The sequence below is a fragment of the Chelonoidis abingdonii genome, chromosome 3 (genome assembly GCF_003597395.2).
Source record: "Chelonoidis abingdonii isolate Lonesome George chromosome 3, CheloAbing_2.0, whole genome shotgun sequence".
NCBI lineage: Eukaryota > Metazoa > Chordata > Testudines > Testudinidae > Chelonoidis > Chelonoidis abingdonii.
This window is the reverse complement of record NC_133771.1, coordinates 8494684-8519341: the sequence shown is the minus strand read 5'-3', so window position 1 is coordinate 8519341 and position 24658 is coordinate 8494684. Positions and strand designations below refer to the sequence as shown.

At 46.2% G+C, this 24658-nt stretch overlaps 1 long non-coding RNA gene across 3 annotated transcripts in view; it reads right to left on the bottom strand.

The window, feature by feature from the left end:
- Positions 1-16783: 16783 nt before the first annotated feature.
- The window catches only part of LOC116828913 (uncharacterized), a 72134-nt gene continuing 64259 nt past the window's right edge, over positions 16784-24658 (bottom strand). For all 3 annotated transcript variants that reach the window (XR_012655413.1, XR_012655414.1, XR_004374632.2), the window contains one exon: positions 16784-17149. This is a non-coding gene — a long non-coding RNA (uncharacterized LOC116828913). The remainder of the gene's footprint in view (positions 17150-24658) is intronic.

Here is a 24658-nt window from a genome sequence, read left to right as displayed (position 1 = left end):
TTCCTGTATAAATTTATACAATAGCACTAGATAAACAGCCTCCCAACAAACACTTCGGGGCAATTACAAAACAGTAGGTGAGCTATTTGCAGTAAAGATGATACTTCCAGTCTCTAGCCAAAGATACATGGCCATTTTACTAAGGCTTGGCGTCCAGAGATCGAAGAGAGGGCAAATGGTTTAAAAGATTCTGGAGAGAATGACTGGGAGTTGCCAATGAGCTGTTTGTAGTAGGAACAGACCAATATGGACACCAACAGAGATCCTACAGGAAGCAGTTGGGGATTTCCCAAGCTTCAAGGGAATGGTACACCTTAAGAAAGACAGGCATGTGTATACGCTGTTTGTTGTTTTAAAATCTCTTGCTCTGAAATTACTTGGTTCTAAATAATGCTTTGCTTTAAGAAGGCTGTCTGGTGACTGGATGCCACTGATCATAGCTCCCAATGAGCAGAACTGTAGGTACTGAACCTAAGTCAGGCTTGCTGAGGAAATTGTGTTTAGGATAAGCACCAACTCTGTGGGTGCTCCGGGGCTAGAGCACCCACGGGGAAAAATTGGTGGGTGCTCTGCACCCACCAGCAGCCAAGCTCCCTGACCTCCCACCTCAGCTCGCCTCCGCCTCCTCCCCTGAGTGCACCACGTCACCGCTTCTCCCAGCGCTTGCCACCACAAAACAGCTGTTTCACAGTGTAACAAGCTGTGGGAGGGAGCGGGGAGGAGCAGGAACATGGTGCGCTCAGGGGAAGAGGTGGGGCCGGGGCAGGGAGGGGGCAGAGCTGGGGCAGGGACTTTGGGGAAAGGGTTGGAATGGGGAGGGGGCAGGGCATGGGGTGGAGTTGGGGCAAGGGCAAGGAGGGGTCGAGCACCCATCAACGTCAGGAGAAGTTGGCCCCTATGGTAGTTAGTACCAGGGGAGTGTTGCTCAAAACCTTCCCGAGAGTAAGAGAAATGCATGATTCCCCCCCAGAGAGGTGACTGTTCAAGGCCAAAGACATGAGGGGGGACCCTTTTAGAGACCAGGAAGTGTCAGAGGTGTTGTGAACCCCAGTAACTGTAACATGAGTCACAGAGAATTTAAGGTGTCAAAATTGCCAATTTTCAGTGCCCAATATCAGGCCCCTAGATCCTGATTTTTCAGAGTACTGATTCCATTGACTTCTGTTGCACGTGTCAGTGCTCAACACTTCTTCAAATCACTCGAGGTCTCAAGTTGGGCACCCAGAAAATGAAGAACATACAGTTGATGACCAGTTGAAAAAAAAAATGTTGTAAAGGATTTGACTAGTATTGCACAGGAACTGTGTTGCAAAGCCAGGGATAGAATCTGGTTCTTCAGGGAAGCATTCAACAGTCTTAACCATGAGGCCATCCTTGGTCTTCCTGGAGTCACCTAGCGCATTCACCACACACCTTCCAACTTTGGCAACAAATAAGGAAAACATTCTATAGACAGCTTCCTTCACTACACAACCCTGATTCATCCCCAGACCACAGTCCATTCTGTGCACTGCATTAATCTGCATCTTAGTGGGCAGCATTGAGAGCACAAGGCAGACAATTCACTGTCAGGTCTGGTGCTCAGCACCACTGCAGCTATGAGTAGCAAGGGAAGTCCTGCTCAGCTCCTGCAACCCTGGACTTTAGTGCATGCGCAACACAGACAAGAAACTTCAGAGAATTTAGCTGTAAACTCAAATCTCTGAGTTCATGTAAACTGGGATTTTTCTAAGGCTTATAACATGACCAGATTTTTTGGAGGGGGGGCGGTCTTTGTTTTTAATTTAATAAGAAAGTTAAAAAGCACATCCCTGACACAGAGGCATCTCCGCTCCCCAAATTTCAAGTCCCTGCTCCAAAGCAGGGAGGTTCTAGAGCCGAGGTGGACAAACCACTGCCAGCTGGACCATCCTGACCGCCCCTTGAGCTCCTGGCCAGGGAGGCTAGCTCCCAGCCCCTCCCCTGCAGTCTCAGCTCACTGTGCTGTGAGCACTCTGGACGGCGGGGCCGCAAGCTCCTGCCAGGCAGCACAGTGGCGTGGTGGTACGTGAGCGGCGCAGCTGCCAGTCCTGCTGCTTTGGACGACATAGGTAAGGGCAGGGAGTGGGGGCTTGTAAGGGCAGGGGTCCAGGGGGCGGTCAGGAGCAGGGGACAGTTGAGATGGAGCGGAGGTTCTGGGGGGGGGCAGTTGGAATGTGGGAACGAGGGGTTGGATAGGGTGAGAAGTCCTAGGGCCTGTCGAGGCGGTGGGGATGTGGATAGGGGGAGGGGGAGTCAGGACAGGGATCGGGGGGTAGGTAGGGAGTGGGGTCCCCAGGGGGCAGTTAGGGGTGGGGGGGTCCAGGGAGGGGTGGTCAGGGGACAAGGAGCAGGAGGGATTGGATAGGTGGGGACTTCTGAGAGGGGCAGTCCAAGGGTGGGAAGTGGGAGAGGGCAGACAGGGGGTGGGGGCCAGGCTGTTTGGGGAGGCACAGCCTTCCCTACCTGGCCCTCCATACAGTTTCGGAAACCCCATGTGGCCCTCAGGCCAAAAAGTTTGCTCACCCCTGTTCTAGAGCTTCTCAATGAAATGGTTGTAAGAATTTATAACATGGCAAAACAATGTATTTTTCCCCTAATTTTGTTTTAAGAAATATATTAACCATTTCTGCTTAAACTTTCTAAAATGGTTCAAACTGAGGCAGACACCTTGCATGGAAAATTTGAGCCTGAAAAGTTAAAGTTAGGCAAAGTTATAAGCAACTAGGAAAAAAAGTGTCAGGCAACCCTAAGTGTAGATGATGGTACCAGAGTCACCTATAATATGTGTAGCTCATGTGACAGCTTGCCTCTAAATGACCATCGAATTATGCCTTGCACCACCAACCAGCAAGACCCACTGCCCCTCAAAAAGTTTAATAGTGGCATTAACAAATTCTAAAAAGAATCTCCAGTCAAGGGGACAAGAGAATTTTATCAGCCATAAATTCCAGCTATTGTCAGCGCTAGAACAGAACTGAAACTCCATCAGCAATGGTGGCGTAGATTACCCCAGAAGAATCACAAAAATAGATACAATTATCCACACCGTCCATTTTCTGGAGAAGGAAGAAAAGTTTAACCAGTCACGCATTTCCCCTAGGCATTTGTAGTCTAGATGAGCTTTCAGACACAGATAAAGCAATATATACAAAAAATTGAGTGATCCGGGGCGAAAAAATCAGTTGTTCTTCTCCCATGGGTATTTGCTGGGTGCAGCATTGTACAATACAGCAGTATAATTATTCAGTATAGTGCAGTGAATTGGGATTTACAGGGGGATGTCAAAAACAATGGGCAATTTAATACAATAGAGTCTCTACTGTACATGTGAGGACTGTTTTATCTTGAAAAAGATAATGGGGAGTTGGACACCGTGGAAAGCAACATCAAGTATGTAGCATATAGAGAGATTTGTTAAAGTGAAAAATTGTCAACAGTAGGTAGTAAAAAGACATATGCCCTCTCTCACAGCTCCAGAGTTATTGTGGCCTCTCTCCGTCATGCACTTTTGAGATTTTTTCAAATGTTTTGGCATTTCATCTTTTGGAAGGTAGTTCTGCTAGCACGGAATCCTCTCGCCATATAGTGATCAGATCCAGTACCTCCTGTATGGTCCATGCTGGAGCTCTTTTTCGATTCTGAGACTGCATGGTTACCTGTGCTGATCAGCTCTCCATGCTGGGCAAACAGGAAATGAAATTCAAAAGTTCGCGAGGCTTTTCCTATTTACCTGGCCAGTGCATCCGAGTTCAGATTGCTGTCCAGAGTGCACAATGGTGCACTGTGGGATAGCACCCAGAGGCCAATACCGTTGAATTGCAGCCTCACTAACCCTAATTCGAAATGGCAATACCGATTTCAGCACTACTCCCCTCATCGGGGAGGAGTACAGATATCGATATTAAGTGCCCTTTATATCGAAGTAAAGGGCTTCATTGTGTGGATGGGTGCAGGGTTAATTCAGTTTAACGCTGCTAAATTTGAGATAAGGCCTTTGACTCCTCACTCAGTCCTTCCACAGAAACCCCTTTCAAAAGACAGGCCCAGCACATTCACCTCTCTGAGTGGAATCCTGGAATTTACCCCACTGTTAGACAGTGTCTCCTGGTTATAACGCCCCTGTTTGCCAACCTCAGCAGGTTAATACAACCATGATGGCTAAAGCATATCATCTGGAAGCTTCTGATAAAATTATCAGCAGTAAAATTATTGTGTTGACGTTTATATTGTAATCATTATACACCTCTACCCCGATATAATGCTGTTCTCGAGAGCCAAAAAATCTTACCGCATTATAGGTGAAACCGTGTTATATCGAACTTGCCTTGATCCGCTGGAGCGCACAGCCCCGACCCCCTGGAGTGCTGCTTTACCGCGTTATATCTGAATTCGTGTTATATCGGGATAGAGGTGTATGTCCGAATCAGCATCCCACTGGGATTAACTAGACAGCTCACTCCTCTCTCAAATCTACTGATTCCGTCTGTCAGAAGATACCTTATAATTGGATCACATTTTGGAAGATTTTTTTCAAGACCAGGAAGGTTAGATAAATAGATATTTAATGGAAGCTTAAATTATGCAGAAAACACTGGAGATTCTCAGACTCTGCAAATAGAGCCTTATTCTAAATAAAAGTGCAAGAATTTCAGAGTGAGTGTTTCCCATGGCCTTACTCATAAGATAATGGTCCTCTCCTTGGACCATTACCTTGTTGTGGTAGAGAGGCCTGTGTCCCTCAATGACCCTCAGAACTATGTTGTCCAGAGTCTTGTACTCCTGGTAGGGTCACCATTGACGAACAATTCTGAGGTGAGGTTCCTGGTGAAGCACAATCCAAACTTCCCAATGGTGGAACAGGTTTATTTGAGGATTTGTCAGTTCTCTACGGATGAGGCCTGCAGCAGGACATAGCCTTTCAGTTGTCTCAGACTCCCCTGCCACCAGGTCCAGGGGTCCTTCCTGTCAAGTTTTGTGAGGTTGCCGCCTGCGCACAGCTCCCCCATCTTAAAAAATTTCATGCATAGGTCTCTGTCAAGGGTGTAACATCTCCTCTCCCCGCCCCCCACCAGTGTCCTTGTATCGAGGGATAGCTGACGATCCATAAGATATTGGGAAATACGCTGTGTATTTCTTGATGTGTATAATTGTATTGTTTTTCTCCATGTTCTCCTAAGGCGCATAGACATAAACCTGATAAAGCAGCATGGAATTCTTTGAGATGCTGTTCTCATTTAGAAGCGAAAGCCACAAAATAAAAAGAAGCTGGTGGAATCATTAAGAAATTCTTCTGGGAAATTCTGTCAGTGGAAGATTGCAACTGCTGCATTGATCACATCCATGAGATACTCCCAGTGGTTATTCAGAACAAAACAGAGGCCTTTGGAATATGGATGTGGGCTGCCAGTATTTTGTGAATGTATTTTGCAATCTCAAGGAAATTCTTTGGCTTTGTCAGTTAATGCTAGCTTGCATGAAATGGTGGTAAGGATTTTATCAAAACAAATGACAATGCTGTATACACTTGCCTACTAAGGGAAATAATCATTTTAAATAGCGCTGGTTTTCAATACAGGGCTGAAAAACAACTCTACAATACACTGTAATAAGTTTTCTATAAATATCCACCTGTGGTGCTCAGTAGAGCCTGCTGTGCTGGTGCTTTAAAACTGGAACTGGAGCTTCATAAGGTTTAACAGCTATGGTACATTACTGAATGGCAACTGTTACTCTTATTAGTAAAGTTTATAAGACACACAAGCAAAGAATTAAAAGTACGTGTACACAGTAATAAAGGCTCATGTTGCTTGGATTACTTGTTTATTTGTTTACTCTAGACTAGGTATTTTAATGATTACATTGAATAGACAATTTTCTCCGCTGGGCTTACTTCCCTACTCCCTCCTCTTCCCTCCCTCCTCCCAACATCTTCCCAGGCTACATTAGCTATCTGGTCACCTTAGTAATGAAATTCATTTTCTTAAGCCATCTGGTGGATTTCATCTGTAATCGCAGCATGAAAGTCCATTGCTGCTACAAATAAGTGGCTTAACATGCCTTGATAAGATGATATTTAAGTTAACCAGCTTTCTTGGTTCTAGCTAGAAGAAGCACTTGTGAAAGAGGGACAAAAACAATTTCTCATTAAAAGCAATGGGAACTTTTCATGTTTTGACAACAGACTTCTTACTTTGCTATAGAGTCATGCAGCAATTATTGAATGGCAACAAAGCAAAACTCTTCTGAAACTAGGACTGTAACACAAACTAACACTTCTTGGCAAAAAACATTCAGATGGCAATATATATGGATATTATAAAGTCTGCATATTTGGGATAGATGTGATATAGATGTCATCATAAAATGGATGAAGGGCATCTTACATTTAAAAAAATGTGGAACTCTGGAGCAATTTCCAAAGGTATTTGCATCTACAAAGGACATGAAAGATCAAATAATAATAATCTCTATCTGAACAGCAGTAAATGAACAGCACATATAAAATAAATCTACCTGGCTACTTAAGTAGCCCTCATCCTGGCTGAAGCTTGCTAGATTTGAATTATTTTACAATAGATAGAAGACACTCAGTTCCTGCCCCATGGATCTTACATTGTAAATTAGACAATGCCATTCATCATTATCAATATTATTATTATAAGTGTGTTTTCCTGTCGCATTTATGAGCCCTAGTCATGCATGGACCAGGACCCCACTGTGCCAGGTGCTGTACAAACACAGAACAGGACAATCTTTGCCCCAAGGAGCTTACAATCTAAGTATAAGACAAGAGGCAAGAGATAGATATAGAAAGATGGGGGGTACAAGGGAACAATGAGACATTACTGGTCAATATGATTGGCAGTGGTCTCTGCACACCAGCAACCTAACCATTGTCATGTTATTGTAGGCGAGGGTGATCAGACAACAAGTGTGAAAAATCGGGACTGGGGGTGCGGAGTAATAGGATCTTATATAAGAAAAAGTCCCAAAAATCGGGACTGTCCCTATAAAATCGGGACATCTGGTCACCCTATGTAGGCATCATGACAAAAAGAGTTTTGAGAAAGGATATGAAAATAGAAAATGAGGTGGCTTTGCAAATGTTTGTGGGAGATACCTCTTAAGTGTGAGGGCAGCAGAGAAGAAAGCACAAAGGCTTCTGTTTGGAAATCTAACAAGTGGGCTGTGGAGGCTGGTGTCATGGGCTGATCAGAGGTGAGCACTGGCAGCTCAATAGTAAATGAGAAATGAGAGCTAGAGTAGAGTACTGGAAAGTGAATACAAGCAGCTTATGTTTGATGGGCTAGAGAAGGGGGAGCCACTGGAGTGATGCAAAGACAAGGGCTATATGGTCAAAGTAACGAGCTAGGGAAATTATCTTTGCAGCAGCATTCTGAAGAGGTATTTGCATTTGTCAAGGCCAGAGAAAAGGATGTTGCAGAACGACAGTGGAGCCAATGTAAAGAGCAAAATGATGCAGATATTTTTTCTAAATGTATTTCTTCACCGGTGGAGTAAGGTTGTTATGTTCTGTGGCAGCTGTGTGTGTTTTAAGAAAGGATTCAAGTAAAAAGATGATTGCATAGGTGCCGATCAGCTCCTCCCACCCACCAGTGGGTCCCACCAATCAGCTCTTCCCCCTCCCCCCAGCACCTCCTGCCCCTGGTGATCAGCTGTTCAGTGGCATGCAGGAGGTCCTAGGGGGGGAATGGGAGGAGCGGTGGCAGAAAGAGGTGGAGCAAGGGCAGGACATCCTCAGGGAGCGGCAGAACAGGGTGGGAATGAGGCAGGGTTGGTGTGGGGTCAGGAGGCATGGAGGAAGGGGTGGAGTGGGGGTAGGGCCTGGGGCATAGTGGGGATTGAGTACTTCCAAGGAAACCAGAAAGTCAGTGCCTCTGGATGATGGCATATAGCAAAGCAATTTGGGAGGAGTACAGACAATGGAAAAAGGAGTTAGGAAGATTAAGGAGTTGCTCTGGATGCAGGAAACCATTCCGCCTTGCTTCTGCTGGGCATGCTCCCAGTAGCAGAAGCATTCCAAAGAGAGAACAATTGAGTGCAGCAGCCTCCTGCCAGGAAGTCACGGAGTCCAAGCTGCTGGGACTGGGCCTCATAGCCAAGCTGCTGGAAGCTCTTCAGCCATGGGAGCCAAACGTGACTTCTCACTGTCACCAGGGGAAGGAGCTCTGGAGACAAACCTGAGAGGAAGCCAGGAGGGATCCCAAGACAGAGCTGTGGTGCTGATGGAGGTACAGAAACAAGGGTAGGAAGTCACCCACGGAACATGGGTAAGAGTTCCAGACCCTGGACCCTTACTGTTTTGAAGGATTCTGGGTTGGAATCTGATGGAGTAGGGTGGGCCCAGGTTCCCCTACCTCACTCCTTTGATTGCAGCAGCTAAGCAGAGTGGTCTTTGGGCTGTTGTCACTGGGCAATGCTACCATTGACTGCTATAGAGTGGGCTTTGGACTTGCCATTAGGCAACAGAGTCCAGAGTATTGTCATTAGGTGGTAGTGCCAGCCTACGGCACATGATCAATCCCCGACACTCAGTAATTGCAGTACCATGGTATCTTCTATTCTGAGCATAGGGAGATAGCAAATGCTGAATCTTCTGCAGAAATTGTAGTATCAGACTTCTTGGTCTCCACTAGTCATCTTTGTGCTACTTAATTGTGTTCTTGTTTTTATTGGCCTGATCCTGCTTTCCACATGAAGCCAGTGGGAATTCTACCACTGATCTCAACAGAAATCAATAGAAATAGAAATTTGGATCCTTATTTTGTATGGAGGGTAAAGAGAAATGTCTTTCCCCCTACTAATTAAAAAACAGAAGAAAGCAACACTAGCACAATGTGATATAAATTATGACCTGCCTTTGGAAAGTGCACCTTGTATTAGGTGTCTTGTGAGTAGTGCAGATCTGAGAACTACAGATTGAGGCTGAGCAGTTCTGGCATTTACACCAAGAGATGACACAACTCTTGTCATAAGTAATAACTTAATATACGTCATGCCATCTGCTCTCAGATATGTGCAAGCTGCTTCCAAATAAGTCAATGGGAAATGCATTTATTTATTTATTTATTTATTTTATAAAAGCATCCCAAACTCTGGGCACCTGATATAATTTAATTTCACAAAAATTATACAGCAATCAGCTGTCCCCAGAGTAAAATCAATCCCTACCAGTAGATAAAAAAACAACCACTGTAAGCACCCAAACCTGTCCTCCCTCACCCCCTGCAAACTCGTAGAATCTCAGGATTGGAAGGGACCTCAGGAGGTCATCTAGTCCAACCCCCAGCTCAAAGAAGGACCAATCTCCAGATAGATTTTTGCCCCAGATCCCTAAATGGCCCCCTCAGTGTTTGAACTCACAACCCTGGGTTTGTCAGGCCAATGCTCAAACCACTTTACAGCTATATATTTAATTGCTTTTATTGAGTGACCTAATTTTCCAAGGGCTTTATGGAAATTAGAAGGGAGGGTTATAGGTTTGATATTCATTTTATATCAATGATCATTTTCTTTTCAGGCTTTAGCTTCTTCCTCTTTGAATGGTAGTTGTACTGGCACTTGCTTTTTGTGTTAATTGCTAAAACTGCTGATGTGTAATGGAAGAAGATGACAAAAACTGTTTTAAAAGACAAAAAAGAAAATACACACTCGAGGGCCAAATTTTGCACTGTCAGATTCTGTAGAACCATGCAGAATTCCTTATTTGTTCATCAAAAGAAAATGATTTAACCAATTACTCTCCCTTACATTTTTCCAGTTCTCTCATTTGCATACTTAGACATGGTTGTGCACCTCCACTGATTTCAATAAGTTGCACAAGGCATAGTTAAAAATTTTATATATTTTTTATTATATGGAGATATATTTATCTCATAGAGCTGGAAAGGTCATTGAGTTGAGTCCAGTCCCCTGCCTTCACAGCAGGACCAAATATTCTCCCTGGCAGATTTTTGCCCCAGATCTCTAAATAACCCCCTTAAGGACTGATTTTACACACCTGGGTTTAGCAGGCCGATGCTCAAACCACTGAGCTATCCCTCTCCCAAACTGAGCAGCATTCTACCTTGATTATCATTCAGATATGTGCACATACAAGCAGACATCAAGAAGATGAGGTAATAAGATGATGGACAATACACAGGACCAGTCCTGCAATCTTCACTCATGGAAGTTGTCCCAATGCACATCAATAATCTATTAAACTCAGCAGGCCTGCTGCTGGAGGAAGATGGTCTTGTGGTTAAGGCAGTAGGGTGGGGCTCAGAAAGTCTGGGTTTGATTATTGTCCTGGTCACAGATTTTCTGTGCAGTTTGGGTAAGTAGTAATCTCTGTGCCTAAGTTCTGCATCTGTGAAGTGGGGATAATCATCATACCCTACTTTGCAAGAGTGAGGGGCACTGTGAGGATAAATTATTAATTCATGTTTGTGAAGTGCTCAGCTACTATTGTGGCTAGGGCCTATAAATACTTACACAGACAGGAATGAGGACGGCTTAATTGTGGCGTGAGTAAGTGTTTCAGGATCAGTCCCAAGCTGGTGAAAAAGAAAGATCCATTTCACTACCAAAGCCAGCAGGGAAAATTAATGTAGTCAGTCACTTTTGAAGAGAAATTACGAACAAAAGAAGATACAGGTTGGTAGAATGTTACAATAGTCAGAACCAAAAGATCCTACTCATGCGCTATAGCAGGGGTTCTCAAACTGGCGGTTGTGACCCCTCAGGGGTTCACAAGGTGGTTACATGGGGGTTGCCCCCCATTAAATTAAATTAAACTCCCCCATTTTTAATTTATAAGGGGGTCACGCTCACAGGCTTGGTGTGTGAAAGGAGTCACCATTACAAAAAGTTTGAAAACCACTTCTCTATAGGAGGAAAGCCACCAGGAATTGGTCATGGGAAAGCCCACATGAGAAGAACAAGACTAACTTCTGTCTGACCGACTGTGTAACGATGCTATTCTGTTTCAGGCCAGTCATACTCACAAGATAGTATAAATATAAAACTGGAGAAAGGTAAAATGACTGTTAGGGAGAACATGAAAGATCCTCTTAGGCTGCTGTGAGGAAAAGACAGAATTTGGGCTCAAGTGGGAAACGTGATTTCAAGCCTTGTCAAGATAGGCCAGAAGGGCTAGACCTGACTGAGAGGTACACATCCACGGGTACTAGACTGTGAAGTATAAAAGGAAGTTGCACTGAAGTAAGGGGATAACACACAGCAGTGCTGGTGAGGAACTGGTCTTGATTGCCTGGCCTCAGTCACATGACGACAGGAGTCATTATCTTCTGACTCCAGTGACTACATGATAAAGATATACAAAATCATAAATGGTGTGGAGAAGGTAAATCACAAGCTCTCTTATGGAACAACTTTGAAATTTCAATTTTTTGGTGGAAATAGGTTTCCATTTTTTGGCCAGCTCTACAACAGGTACCTTGGCCAAAGGATGACTAGGAGGGAAGGTGATAACCATCTACCAGCATCTGAAGTATACAGCTTATGAGAGATGAAAGCTAGTCCAATGTGTAGGGTACTAATCTGGGACTTGAGCCATTAGGGTTCAAGTCCCTGCTCTGTCACAGACTTCCTGAGTGAGTCCCTTAGGGTATGTCTATATTGCAGCTGGGAGCATGATTTCCAGCACAGGTAAACAGACACATGCTAGAATGCTTAAAAATAGCAGTGTGGCCAGAGCAGCTTGGATTAGCTGCCCAAGTACTTCCCCAGCGCATTGGGCATGGTAGTACTTTGGGTGTAGCCACACCAGTATTTTTAGTACAATAGCTCAAGCAGAACTAGCATGTGTCTGTCTGTCCATAGTGAGAAATACAGTCCCAGCTGCAGTGTAGACATATCTTGATTCTCTCTGTGCTGCAGTGTGAAAAGGGGATCGTACTTCCCTCCCTCACCACAGTGTTGGGAGTATAAATTTATTAAAGATTGTAAGACACTCAAATACCATGGAGATGGGTACCTCAGTTAGGAAGAGGCATTATTTGGGTTGAGCAAAGGTATAATTAAAAGCAGTGGTTTGAAAGTGAGTGGATGAAAATTAAGTCTGAATAGTAGAAATATTCTTTGTGCTCTCGCTCCTTTACTCCATTCAGACAGCGCAAAGGAGCTGGAATTTGGCTGTAGCTGGCCTCATGAGTACTCCCCTGGCAGAGGCAAGATCTGCCACCTTGGCATAGCAACCATGTTGGGAAAGGGGCAGGGATAGGAAGCGTGGACCTGAGCTTGGCCCTTTCAAGTCTCCACTGATTTATGGTCCTTTAGGGCAAGGATGAGACTGCTTCAATAAGGTCTCCTGTTTCAAGGGGCCACTCTGTGTCCCTGCAGCAGTCTCCTGTAAGGGTGCTTGGATCAGGGCCAGTTTTATGATCCGCGGGGCCCAATTCAAATACTCAGCGGCGGTTGGGGGCTTTGGCAGCACTTTGGCTGCGGGGGGTCAGCTCCGGGTCTTCCGTGGCACCGAAGGACCCCCTGCTGCCAAAATGCTGCCAAAGACCCCCGGAGCAGGGCCCCCTTAGGTGGGGGGCCCGATTCCAGGAATCAGCCTAAAGCCAGCCCTGGCTGGGATAGTAGAGGCCACGGAGAAGGGTGATGGTGGAATTAAAGCTGGGCTGGGTGTGACCCTAGGCACCCCTGTGTTCACACCCTACATGCTACTGCAATAATGTTTGTACAAACTATGCCTTAGGAGGTATCATATGAATGGTAATAACAAGCTGGTAATGCATGTGTTAATGTTATAAGTGAAGTTATTAATTCCCTCTGTGTGATGTTACTAGAACATGTTTTAGACCAGACAGCCTAGCCTAGGTAAAAGTGATAAACAGGTCTGTCCTAGACAAAGGAATGTGGGTTTACTTCAGTTTACATATTAGCAGTAAACAAAACCATTGAGCTAAACTGGCGGGGCTTATCCGGACCCTGAACTCAAGAGACAGAGAATTTATGTGGCACCTGTACCCCAGAGAGACATAAGACACTGAATCCCGAGGGTGCATTCCTAACTTGGGGATATAAGGAACAGAGAGAGGCTCCATCTTTATTCTTCGCCTTAGAAGACAAAGAAACAAAGTGATTTGATCTCTGTGATGGACTCTGACTGGTAAAAGGCTAGAAAGGAGACTTAGGACAAGAGAAACCATTGTGAACAAAGACTATATCTTGATAGATTTAAGTTTTAGATTTTTAGATGCATGGTCTCACTTTTGTTTGCTTGTAGCCATTTCTGCCTTTCTCTCTTTTACCTGCTATCACTTAACCCCTGCTCTTTGGTTAATAAACTGGTTTTGCTTTCATTATAAATGACCAGGGCAATGTAAGTTCAGTGAAGTGTGTGCTTCTAGCCGCTAACAGTGTTCAGTGAGGAATGTTTTACGGTCTCTGAAAAGGCGCCAATCCTAACACTTTCTCTTTGAGGGTCCAGTGAGAGGGATTAGTCCCTGCAATAGGATTTTGGGGTGAATTCGGGTCTGGAAGGGTACTGAGGTCAGCCTACAAGGAGTAACCAGGTTGGAAACAGGCAGGGTGAGGCTTGTGGATCACAGTGGGTCATGAAGAAAGGATCTGAGGGGAGCAGAGCTGGGGTGGGCAGAGAGACTAGAGGTGGCAGAAGCTGGGGAGAGATGGGAGCAGTGCCAAAACTAGGCATTTTAGCGCCCGGAGCGAGCAAACATATTTGTGTCCCCTAATAGAGCCCTGCATGTGACTATTTTTTAATCTCACTCCCATCCTGCCCCGCAATACCCACTCCCACATTATTGTTGAATTTTCATCCCACTCCCACTATTCTGGCAGTGGGTCCTGCAGGACCCACGGAATCCCAGTCCTGCTGCAGAGCTCTACCACCTACCATTTTTTCCTTCTACCCTGTTTTTCCACCTCCACAGCCCCCCCTTTGGCTTTGCTCCACAGGCAGCTTGCACTGCTCAGGCCACTTGCCCCACCCTGGTTACAGCTCTGGACTTGAGCTTGGGAGACAGAGGCTGAGAGCGGGGAAAAGGAGAACAACCTGGATTTAGGGCACTGGTAAACCATTCAGTGGTGCTGTGGATCCTCATGTTTGTACATGCCATGAGAAAGTGGTGGCACTGGGTGAATTTGAGATACAAAATATCCATATAGAAATGCAAGTCTCCACATCATCATTTTTGGACATTTTGCTGCAAACTCCAAGAGGGGCCCATTGATGAGAAAAATGCCACCGAGATCCAAAAATTCTTCTTGAGAGGAAACCACAGAATCATAGGAAGGTAGGGCTGGAATGGACCTTGAGAGGTCATCCAGGCCATTCCCCCATGCTGAAGCAGGACTGAGTATACCTCTATTATCCCTGACAGGTGTCTGTCTAACTCAGGGGTGGGCAAACTTTTTTGGCCCGAGGGCCACATGGGAGTTGCGCAACTGTATGGAGGGCCAGGTAGGGAAGGATGTGCCTCTCCAAACAGCCTGGTCCCCACCCCCTAACCCCCCCCAACTGCCCCCAACCCATCCAACCCCCCCTGCTCCTTGTCCCCTGACCACCCATAACCACCCCCAGGATCCCACCCTGTATCCAACCCCCCCTGTTTCCCATCCACTGACCCCATCCACACCACTGTCCCCTGACAGGCCCTCCAAAACCTCTGCCCCATCCAACCGCTCCCTGCCTGCCCCCAGGGACTCCCTGCCCCTTATCCAATCCCCCAGCCCCTGCCCCCTTACCATGCCACTCAGAGCAGCATGTCTGGCAGCTGTGCCACCCAGCCAGAGACAGACACACTGCTGCACTGCTTGGCAGAAGCGAGTAACCCTGCCGCCCAGAGCGCTGCCAGAGAGCCAGTGTGGCCACAGGGGAAGGAGGCAGTAGGGGAGGGGCAGGGAGCTCATGGGCTGGGCAGGCCAGGCCCACGGACTGTAGTTTGCCCCCCGCTGGTCTAACCTGTTCTTAAAATGGTTTATTATGAGTGAAAATAAGTTTGCACTGAAAACATGCAGATATCCATTCATTTGAGGTTTTATTTATTTCAAAGCAAAAGATAGCCATTTCCTGGAAATTTCACACACCATTGAATTTAGGGGGTGTGAAATTTTCAAAACACTTCATACATTTTTACATCAAATTCTGAATTCCATGTAAATCTAGTTGTAGGCCAGTTATTATGGCTCTAATTCAAAATGAAGTACCACAAAATAGCAGGGAAGGTGACAACAGCAAGCTAACTTTGTAGGGTATACCACATGCTTTTGCAGAGGGTTCAAGAATTGGGTGAACTCACCGTGAACGAGAGAAGTTTTCAAACTGACTTCTTAAATTAAGTTGCAAAACGTCACTCTAGTCGATACTATGTAAGATTTGTGCAGGATTTTTTATTGTATATCTTAGTCAAAGAATGGGAATTAGAGTAAATGGGGATTCATAGAGTTTAAGGTCAGAAGGGACCATTAGATCATCTAGACTGACTTCCTGTATATCACAGGGCAGAGACGTTAACACAGTTACCTCTCTATTGAGCCCATAACTTGTGTTTGGAAAAACTTCTCTTCCAGAAAGGCATCCAGTCTTGATTTGAGGACATCAAGATATGGAGAATCCACCACTTCCCTTGGTAGTTTGTTCCAACAGTTAATCGTCCACAGTTAAAATTGCACCTAGTTTATTTAAATTTGTCTGTTTTAAACTTCCAGCCATTAGTTCTTGTTCTGCTTCTCTCCAGTAGATTAAAGAGCCCTTTAGTACCCACTATATTCTCCCCATGAAGGTACTTATAGACTAATCAGCTCACCTCTCAGTGTTCTTTTTGATATGCTAAACAGACTGCTCTCTTTAAGTCTCTCATTGTAAAGCATTTTCTCCAGCCCTCAAATCATATTTATGGCTCTTTTCAGCCCTGTCTCCAAATTTTTGATGTCCTTTTTTAAAATGTGAACACCAGAGTTATATGCAGTATTCTAGTATCAGTCTCACCAATGCCACATACAGACATAAAATCACCTTCCTACTGCTCACTGCACCCTTCTTTATACACCCAAGGATCACATTTTTTGCTGCAGCATTGCACTGGGAGCTTATTTTCAGTTGCTTGTCCCCTATGACCTCAATCTCTTTCAGAATCACTTCTTTCCAAAATACAGTCCTCCATTCTGTAGGCATGGCCTGCATTCCTCGATTCCTAGATGTATAACCTTGTATCTGGCTACATTTTCCTGGAATGAGCCCAGTTTATCCAGTGAACCAGATCGCTCTGTAGGCAGGGGCGGCTCCAGTCACCAGCCGAGCAAGCTTGTGCTTGGGGCAGCAGATTCTAGGGGCAGCATTCTGCCCAATCCTAGGGCAGCACGGCCGCTCTTTTTTTTTTTTTCCTCGTTTCTTTTTGTTTGCTGCTCTGGCCGCCCTGTAGGGAACGGCAGCGCGGAGGAGGGGAGTGCCCTGTTGGGAGCTGGCTGCACGCTCTGTCTGCCCCAGCCAGTGCCATGTCTGCAGCAAGCCCGCAGCCCATGTCCTTTCTTCCCCGCCAACCGGAGCAGCGTGGAGACCTCCCTGCAGGCGGCACAGCAGGAGGGGCCGAGTGGTGAGCACCCTGGCTGAAGGAAGCCCTGCCCACCCCCTCTCTCCCTCCCCGCTGCTAGCCGGGGCGCACACTCCACACCCAGGGGCACGTCTGCAGCACAAGAAGTCCCGCTAGCCAAAAGTTTGCGCCCTGGCTCCAGCCACCCCAAAGGTGGCGTTTCCCTCCACACACACTTGGGGTGGCAAAAAAGCCAGCGTTGGCCCTGTCTGTAGGATTGCCTTGACCTCATCATTATTACTCATCTGCAATGTTTACCAGCAGAGATTATATACATAACTTCCAGATCATTGATGAAAATGTTGCATAGCATCAGGCCTGGCACCGATCCCTGTGGATTCCCACTGTCCTTCTGTAGCAGTTAATATCAGTTCAAATTCTGTGCTCTCAAGGAATGCCTTACTACTAGTGATCCCCTGGCCAGCTCAGCTAGGAAGCGAGAGCTTTGACAGGCTTTGAAGAAAGTCCATTTTATCTTCTTTGGCTAGATAGTTGCTGTCTGCAAGGTGGTGATATATTTGGGGTAATTAACACAAGTCAAGCATCTGGAAATGAGAGAGAAAAATATCAGTAAATGATAAAAGGGAGAAGTTAATTCAATAGCATCAGCAGGAAAGAGAACCTTATTTAAGGTTGAAAGGACTAATTCAGACCATTTCCAGAGAAAATCACCTTCAGAACTCCCCAAAGCAATACAGTAAGCTTCTTCTTGGCTGAAGTCTTGGCAATGGTGATCCACACTTGTGTCACTTATCAGAGTTGCTAGGATTTTCTCTAACTAAGGTAACGTTTGAAGCTGCAGTTGGTCCAACATGCATCAGCCAGTCTCCTAAATGGAACAGATAGACAAAGGCATGCCACAGCAGTGCTCCATATTCAATAGTGGGCCCAATTCAAGAACCAAGTCATCATCTTCAGAGTCCTCAATGGATCCACTGCCTTCAGGAGTGATGTTGAAAGACAGGCAGTACAAGATTACTCTGATCAACACGGGTTAGTTCTCAGATCGAAGATCATGTTAGCGGGAAACAAAGTGCAAATCCTATTTTGAGGGCATAAGTGGGGATTTAAATGGAGTTTAGACTTTGTGTTGGGCCTCTGTAGGCGGTGAATTTCACCCTTAATATGAATTGTATGTATTTGCAGTATTTAATGTTCAGTTCTCATTATTTGACTTTTAAGCCATTAGGGTGCTCTTGCTTCATTTTCAAGTTTCTCTGCAATTTTGAGAGCCAGAAGCTTACTCTTTTTTTAAAGAACGAAAGCTGCAATTCTCATGCACTAGCATGATTTCAGTAGTTGGAGCTTTAAAAACACACACTATGTTGCAAGGTACACACTAAAATCTCATGAGAACTAGCAAAACTCCATTTCAGCCTGGGCTAGTTTTGCATTTTTTTTTTTTCATATACTTTAGGGTCTAATGACAAAATATTTTTAAAAGAAAATAAACGATCTATTGGTAATTGCTAATGTGATTGGGAATGTACATATAAGAATTGTAATGATATAAACCTGAAGAAATCTAATTTGAAAAAGGAAACTATCTAACTTTAGAGTGATAGTACTAATTAATCCATTCAGAATTCCACTCTGGTTTCAAGTTTAAGAATTACTACACAGAGGACTGCCCTGGCTTCTGAGAGACAAGCCAAATGAGCGATTATTTTTTTTTGCTATCAAGTAGGAACAGATATCCCAGATCTCAGCAATGGAGAAATCATTTTAAGTTAATTTTCTTTTAATTAATATGATCAGATGTCACTGTAAATGTGTCTAATTAATTGAGAGTTAAATCCTTTAGGTTTTACTCAATCAAGTGTCCTGTGACTGCAGTGAGGTTTGTTTATCATCAGACCTTCAATGATCAATGGCATAAGTCAAATCTGGTTTAGGTCACAAGTGAAATGACACTCCTCTAAGATCTGATCCAAAGCCCATTGCTGTCAACAGGAGTCTTTACATTGGCTTCAATAGACGTCTGGTTTCTAGGCTTAAAACCTCTTCCTAGTGGACCACATGGTGACCTGTCTGTGTGCTGGGCATTGTCGCATCAGGAGATGCAGAGAAGGGAAAGGAATCCTCTCCTTACAGATAGGGAAGCAGCAACACACTGCTCCAGCCTCAGGTCCTGCGACCCTGCTGTCTGCATTCCCACTCCACCCATAAAGATAGACAAGGAATCCACATAATGGGAGGTGCAGCCAACCCCCAAGTCTCCACTGTAAAGCAACATGCTGACAGATTCCTTATGCAGCCTCTGACTGGATTCGGAAATCCTGCTTGTCTCCTCCTGGCCTCCAAGCCATGGTGTTCCACTGCACTCAATGCCCTCTGCTGTCAAGGAGGGTGTAAAGGTTTTTCCCCCACTTTGAACTTTAGGGTACAAAAAGTGGGGACCTGCATGAACACTTTTAAGCTTAATTATTAGCTTAAATCTGGTACGCTGCCACCAGCCAGAATTTAGTGTCTGGCACACTTTCTGTTCCCCCAAAACCTTCCCTGGGGAACCCAGACCCAAACCCCTTGGGTCTTAAAACAAGGAAAAATTAACCATCCCCCTCCTTTTCCCCCCGACTTTCCCCTCCCTGGGTTGCCTTGAGAAGCTTCATACTGATCCAAACTCCTTGGATCTTAAAACAAGGAGGAATTAACCATCCCCCTTCCTTTCTCCCCTACCAATCCCTGGTGAGTTTAGACTCAATCCCTTGGATTTTAAAACAAGGAAAAATCAATCAGGTTCTTAAAAAGAAAGCTTTTAATTAAAGAAAAAAAAGTAAAAGTTCTCTGTAAAATCAGGATGGAAAATGCTTTACAGGGTACTCAGATTCATACAGATCAGAGGGACCCTCCCCCCAGCTTTAGATTCAAAGTTACAGCAAACAGAGGTAAAAATCCTTCCAGCAAAAAGACACATTTACAAGTTAAGAAAACATACATAAAACTAATCCGCCTTGCCTGGCTATTACTTACAATTTTGAAACATGAAAGACTGATTCAGAAAGATTGGGAAAGCCTGGGTGTACGTCTGGTCCCTCTTAGCCCCAAGAGCAAACGAACAACACAAAAAAGCACAAACAAAGACTTCCCTCCACCAAGATTTGAAAGTATCTTGTCCCTCTATTGGTCCTCTGATCAGGTGTCAGCCAGATTACTGAGCTTCTTAATCCTTTACAGGTAAGGGACATTAACCCTTAACCATCTGTTTATGACAGAGGGGATAACAGCATTTGCCCCTTCCTGGACACTTTCCCTCCTTACAAAACCACCAGGAATGTCTGGCAGGATTAGCAGCATCTCCTGAGGACAAGGGCCATGGTTACAATTAGAGAGCTGAGGTTCACAGGCAGAACTATGCAGGAATAGCTTGCCTGGCCGTTGGCCACTCCATACTGCTCTTTCATCTGTTACTTCCATGTGCAAACAGAAATTTAAAAGGAACTAAAGCCATTGGGATCATCATATAATGGAAACAGACCCAGAATTCATGAAAAAAATTGTCTTCAAACTATTACAGTTTCATTATAAATAATGCAGCAGAGAACAATGAGATTCCTGCTGTTGAAATTAATAGATGGTGATGAATTCTACTTAATTTAATGACATCAAATCCTAGCCTCCTTTCTTTCTGAAGGCATGTGAAGAATTTGACCCATTAATCCATTATTCTCACTTAGTTTTGTTCCTTCCCCTACACTCATTCTCATCAAGGACCATAAAAACTTATTTAAATATTAAAACCACTTAAAATTTGAACCAGAAAAAACAATGAAACATTAAAACCTCCCCATATACACAAAACATGAGGGGGCAGAGCTAAGCCATAATAAGTAGACTGTAGGAACTCGGGGGTTGTGTGGTGAAGGAAGATGGCAGAGGACACAGGTCTCTCTGGCTGAGAGCAGACGGGAGTAGGGTACAGACAAACAGAGGGGAGCGTCCTACATGAATATCATGGGCTCTTGCTAGAGAAGCCCTAAGATGGGGTTTGTAAGAAGAAAAGACTTCAGTAGCCCAAGAGGGTAGAGGAACTGTTCAGTTTTGTTTGGACTTGTTTATGACACCCCAGAAGAGGTCTGACCGTAGGCGATTTGGCCGCAGGGCTGAGCTACAGAAGACCTGGGGCCAATGGCAGGCAGCTATCAGGAGGTGCTGGAGCTGAAAATAGAGGCAACCTCCTGCACTGACACAAGGGGGAGGGAGCCCTGCTTCAAGCACTCATACTTTTTTATGATAAGATCATAAGCCAAAAGCATAAGAAACCAGTTGGCTGCCTTAGCAAAGCAGCCAAGGACTGAACTCCCCTCTCAGCTCTAGAACCAAATTAAAACATGTCAGTGTGAAAGCATGAGGGAACCCTGTGCAAAATCATCCCATGCTAGGCTCTCTTCTGCAGTTACATAGAAAACTATAGGGCCAGGACTTGAAGTGCTCCTTTATTTGGGTCTGATTGATCCCTTCCCACAAATGTATCAATTCGAGGCAGTTGGACAGAAATTAAAATTCCACAAGGTTCTTCTCAGGGGGCGTCCTATTGAGGGCAGAGGTCTCTCACACACACAACATTGAATTGGCAGCAATTCTGCTGTTAGAGCCTATGTATCCCAGAAGGTCTGGGCCATTCATGCAGAAGCCCTGAGCTTACTCTATGAGGCCACAGAGTTACTGGGAATATCCACACTGCAATTTAAAACGTGGCTGGCCTGTGCCAGCTGACTTGGGCTTGCAGGACTCAGGTTAAAGGGCTGTTTAATTGCAGTGTAGACTTTTGGGCTCAAGCTGCAGCCCAAGCTCTGGGATCCTCCCATCTTGCAGAGTCCTAGAGCCCAGATTCCATCCAAAGCCCAAATGTCTACACCTCAGTTAAGCAGCATGTAGACGGGTGGGACCGGGGCTCAATCCTCCCTGAGGGCGGAGGGTAGCCACACCAGCTCACCACACTGTCAGCCCAGATCCTCCCCTTTTGCTTCCGGGCTGAGCGACAATGCCCAGTCACTTGGGAGCTCTGGCCTTCTGCAGCAAAACAGAGCAACCACACACAGTTAATCAGGAGCTCAGGCCCTTTGCTGCAAGGCTGCACAACAACACACACTTAGCTGCGAGCTCAAGCCCTCTGCTGCAGGGCCAGGCAACAATACTCAGTTAGCTGGGGGCTCAGACCCTCTGCTGCAGGGATGAGCAACAATATACAGTTAATTAGGGGCCCGGCCCTAGGTTTGGGCAGGGCACCAAACACAGTGGCAAAGCTCAGGCCCTTTTGGCTCAAGGCTGAGCAAACAGGCAGTCTAGAAGCCCAGGCCCTGGCTCAGTGCAGGGCAGCAAGCATCTTAGGGCTCAGGCCCTTCAGGAGGGGCTGAGCAAACAACCAGCCTGAATGGCCTCCTAGGCCAGGGGGAGGGGGAATCTGCCACCCCTGGAAGGGTGGCAGGGGGAACGCAGGCCCTCCCACTCCACTGCATCCCAGCCCGGGGCCCTAGTAGCGGCGATCACCGCTGACAGTCAGTGGGGGTCCTGACCGAAACACACTGACATAGGCTCAGGTGAATCTGCAGCCTGACTGGGGTCAGCTGCCCCCGGGTTACTTCCAATCTCCCCCTCACTGGAGACCTGCCATCCGCTGGCGCTGTCTGGTGGGTCCCAGACCATGGGCTCCTCAGGATACTGGCCGTCGGGAACTCCAGGCCACTCCTCTGGGTACCAACCGTCGGGAACTCCAGGCCACTCCTCTGGGAACCTGGCGTGGAGTGGCTCAGGCCAGCCCCCCTCCGGGTACCGGGTACCGGGTGCAGGGCAGGGCAGGACAGGGCAGGGCAGGCCAGCCCCCGTCCGGGTACCAGGCCCAGTGGTAGCTTAGGCACCAGCATCTGTCCTCTCCAGCAGCCTCCTTCCAACTGAGTGCCGGGGCTGTGCTTTTATACTTCCTGTCCCACCCCTTGATTTCCAGGGGGCGGGGACAGGTGGGGGTGACTCCACCCACTGCCGCACCTGTTCTGGCTTGTCCCTCTCAGGCATGGCGGGGAGTGAGGCCTCCTCACTACACAGCCCTTAGCCCAAGCCACACAAGCCTGAGTAGGCTGGCATGAGACAGCCCTGGATTTTTAAACTGCAATGTAAACATACCCTTAACTACACTCCGGCTCCTGAACTACCAAGCATTCCTGAACCAGCAGCTGGACTACATTTACTGGGAGGTTCCTAAAGACAGAGGGGACCTCATACATATACAGATGCAGCATTTGGGGGATACTGCATGGCACTATTATCCTGACTCTTCCTCTCCTGGACCCATGTAATTCCCACACATGGATCCTGTACTTACAAAGAGCCCTTTGTGGGAAGAAGAGGATTGTGCTATGCATGACCTCTGGTTTGGTATGAGAATGGCTAGCTACATCTGGAAATGGTTCCTCTGCATGTGGATCAGAGGTGGACAGTCAGGCCCTCAGTATTTCCTTTGGCCAAACTCTCATTGACACTAGTGAGTAAAAACTGAGACCTGGATGCTGCAAAGTAATCAACTTTGCAGAACTATACATCCCCGAAGAGTCTCACTAGAGTCAACGTGGCTCTACACAAGCATATGGGTCCACCTACATGGATCACTTTTCAGGGAGGGCCCAGAGCAAGGAACTCAGGATTTGGAGTTATGGTCTTGTAAGGGTGCAGACTCACCCCTGCAGCACCTCCTACTGGTTATCCTCAGGAATTGGCTCATTTTCCAACCTCAGGCCAGTGATCTCCCTTACCTCACTCTGGCCCCTGTGTCCCTCCCAGGACACAGTGCCCCTTTACTGGGTTTCTGCCCAGCCTTGCAGAACCCCCTCAGTCTCAGGGTCTCCCCCTCCCAGTTCACCTCAGTCTTTGGCTACTGCCAGTCCCCATCTAGCCCACTGGGGTGGACTTCAGTGTAAGCCACACATCACAGGCAAAGGGGGTTCAGACCTGCTGCCTCTGGCTACCCGTGGGCTGCCCCTGCAACCCAGTACCTAATAGGCCTTACCAGGCCTGCAGCCTGGAGATTTCCTAGGCCAGAGCTCCCCAGCCCCCTTGGCCTTTCCCCAGCCCTACTCCGCTCCAGATGCCAGGTTAAGCTCCCTGCAGCCAAGGGCCTTCTCTCTGAATGCAGAAAGAGACTTTTAGCTTGAGCTCCTGGCTCAAACCTTTATAGGGCCATCTGGGCCCTGATTGGGGCATGGCCCCAGCTGAGCCAGCTTCCTCCCAGTCAGCCCAGGCATCTTGCACTTCCACAGCCCTCCTCCAGGGCTGTTTTAAACCCCTCAGGGCAGGAGCAGATGACCACCCAGCTACAGGTCTCCAGGTCAATCACTTCTGCACCTGCTAAATTCACTTTTAGAAAAATTAGCTTCCAAGAGCTGTATGTACATTATATTATTTAGTTATACAGTACCCAAAGAACTGGTGTAAATCATTATTGAAGTCAATAGAACTATGCCAGTTTACTGCATATGTGCAAATGACAAAGCAAGCGAAGTGGCACAGAGTAGTAAATCATAAAACGTAACGTCAGTTGCACAGATTCAGTGGGATTATATAATTATTCTTAAAACTACAAGTATTTCAAGTGTTTAATTGCCAGCACTGCATAACAATCTAGAGTAATTATATAATTAGTAAAAAATTACCGATCCTATTAAAGCAGCAGAGAATCCTGTGGCACCTTATAGACTAACAGACGTTTTGGAGCGTGAGCGTTCGTGGGTGAATACCCACTTCGTCAGACGCAGGTAGTGGAAATTTCCAGGGTGGTTATGTAGAGAGCTGAGGTACGAGAGTTTAGTTCAATCAGGGGGATGGAAGCCTCTTTAGGAGTAAGGTGTGCAACCAAGTGGGGGAACTGGTTCTGAATTGCAAGCCATTTCACAGTCTTTGTTTAGTGCAGAGCTGAGGTGTCAAATTTGCAGATGAATGAAGCTCAGCAGTTTCTCTTTGAAGTCTGTCCTGAAGTTTTTTTGCTGCAGGATGGCCTTAAGGTCTGCTATAGTGTGGCAGGGAGGTTGAAGTGCTCCCTACAGGTTTTGTTATTGCCATTCCTG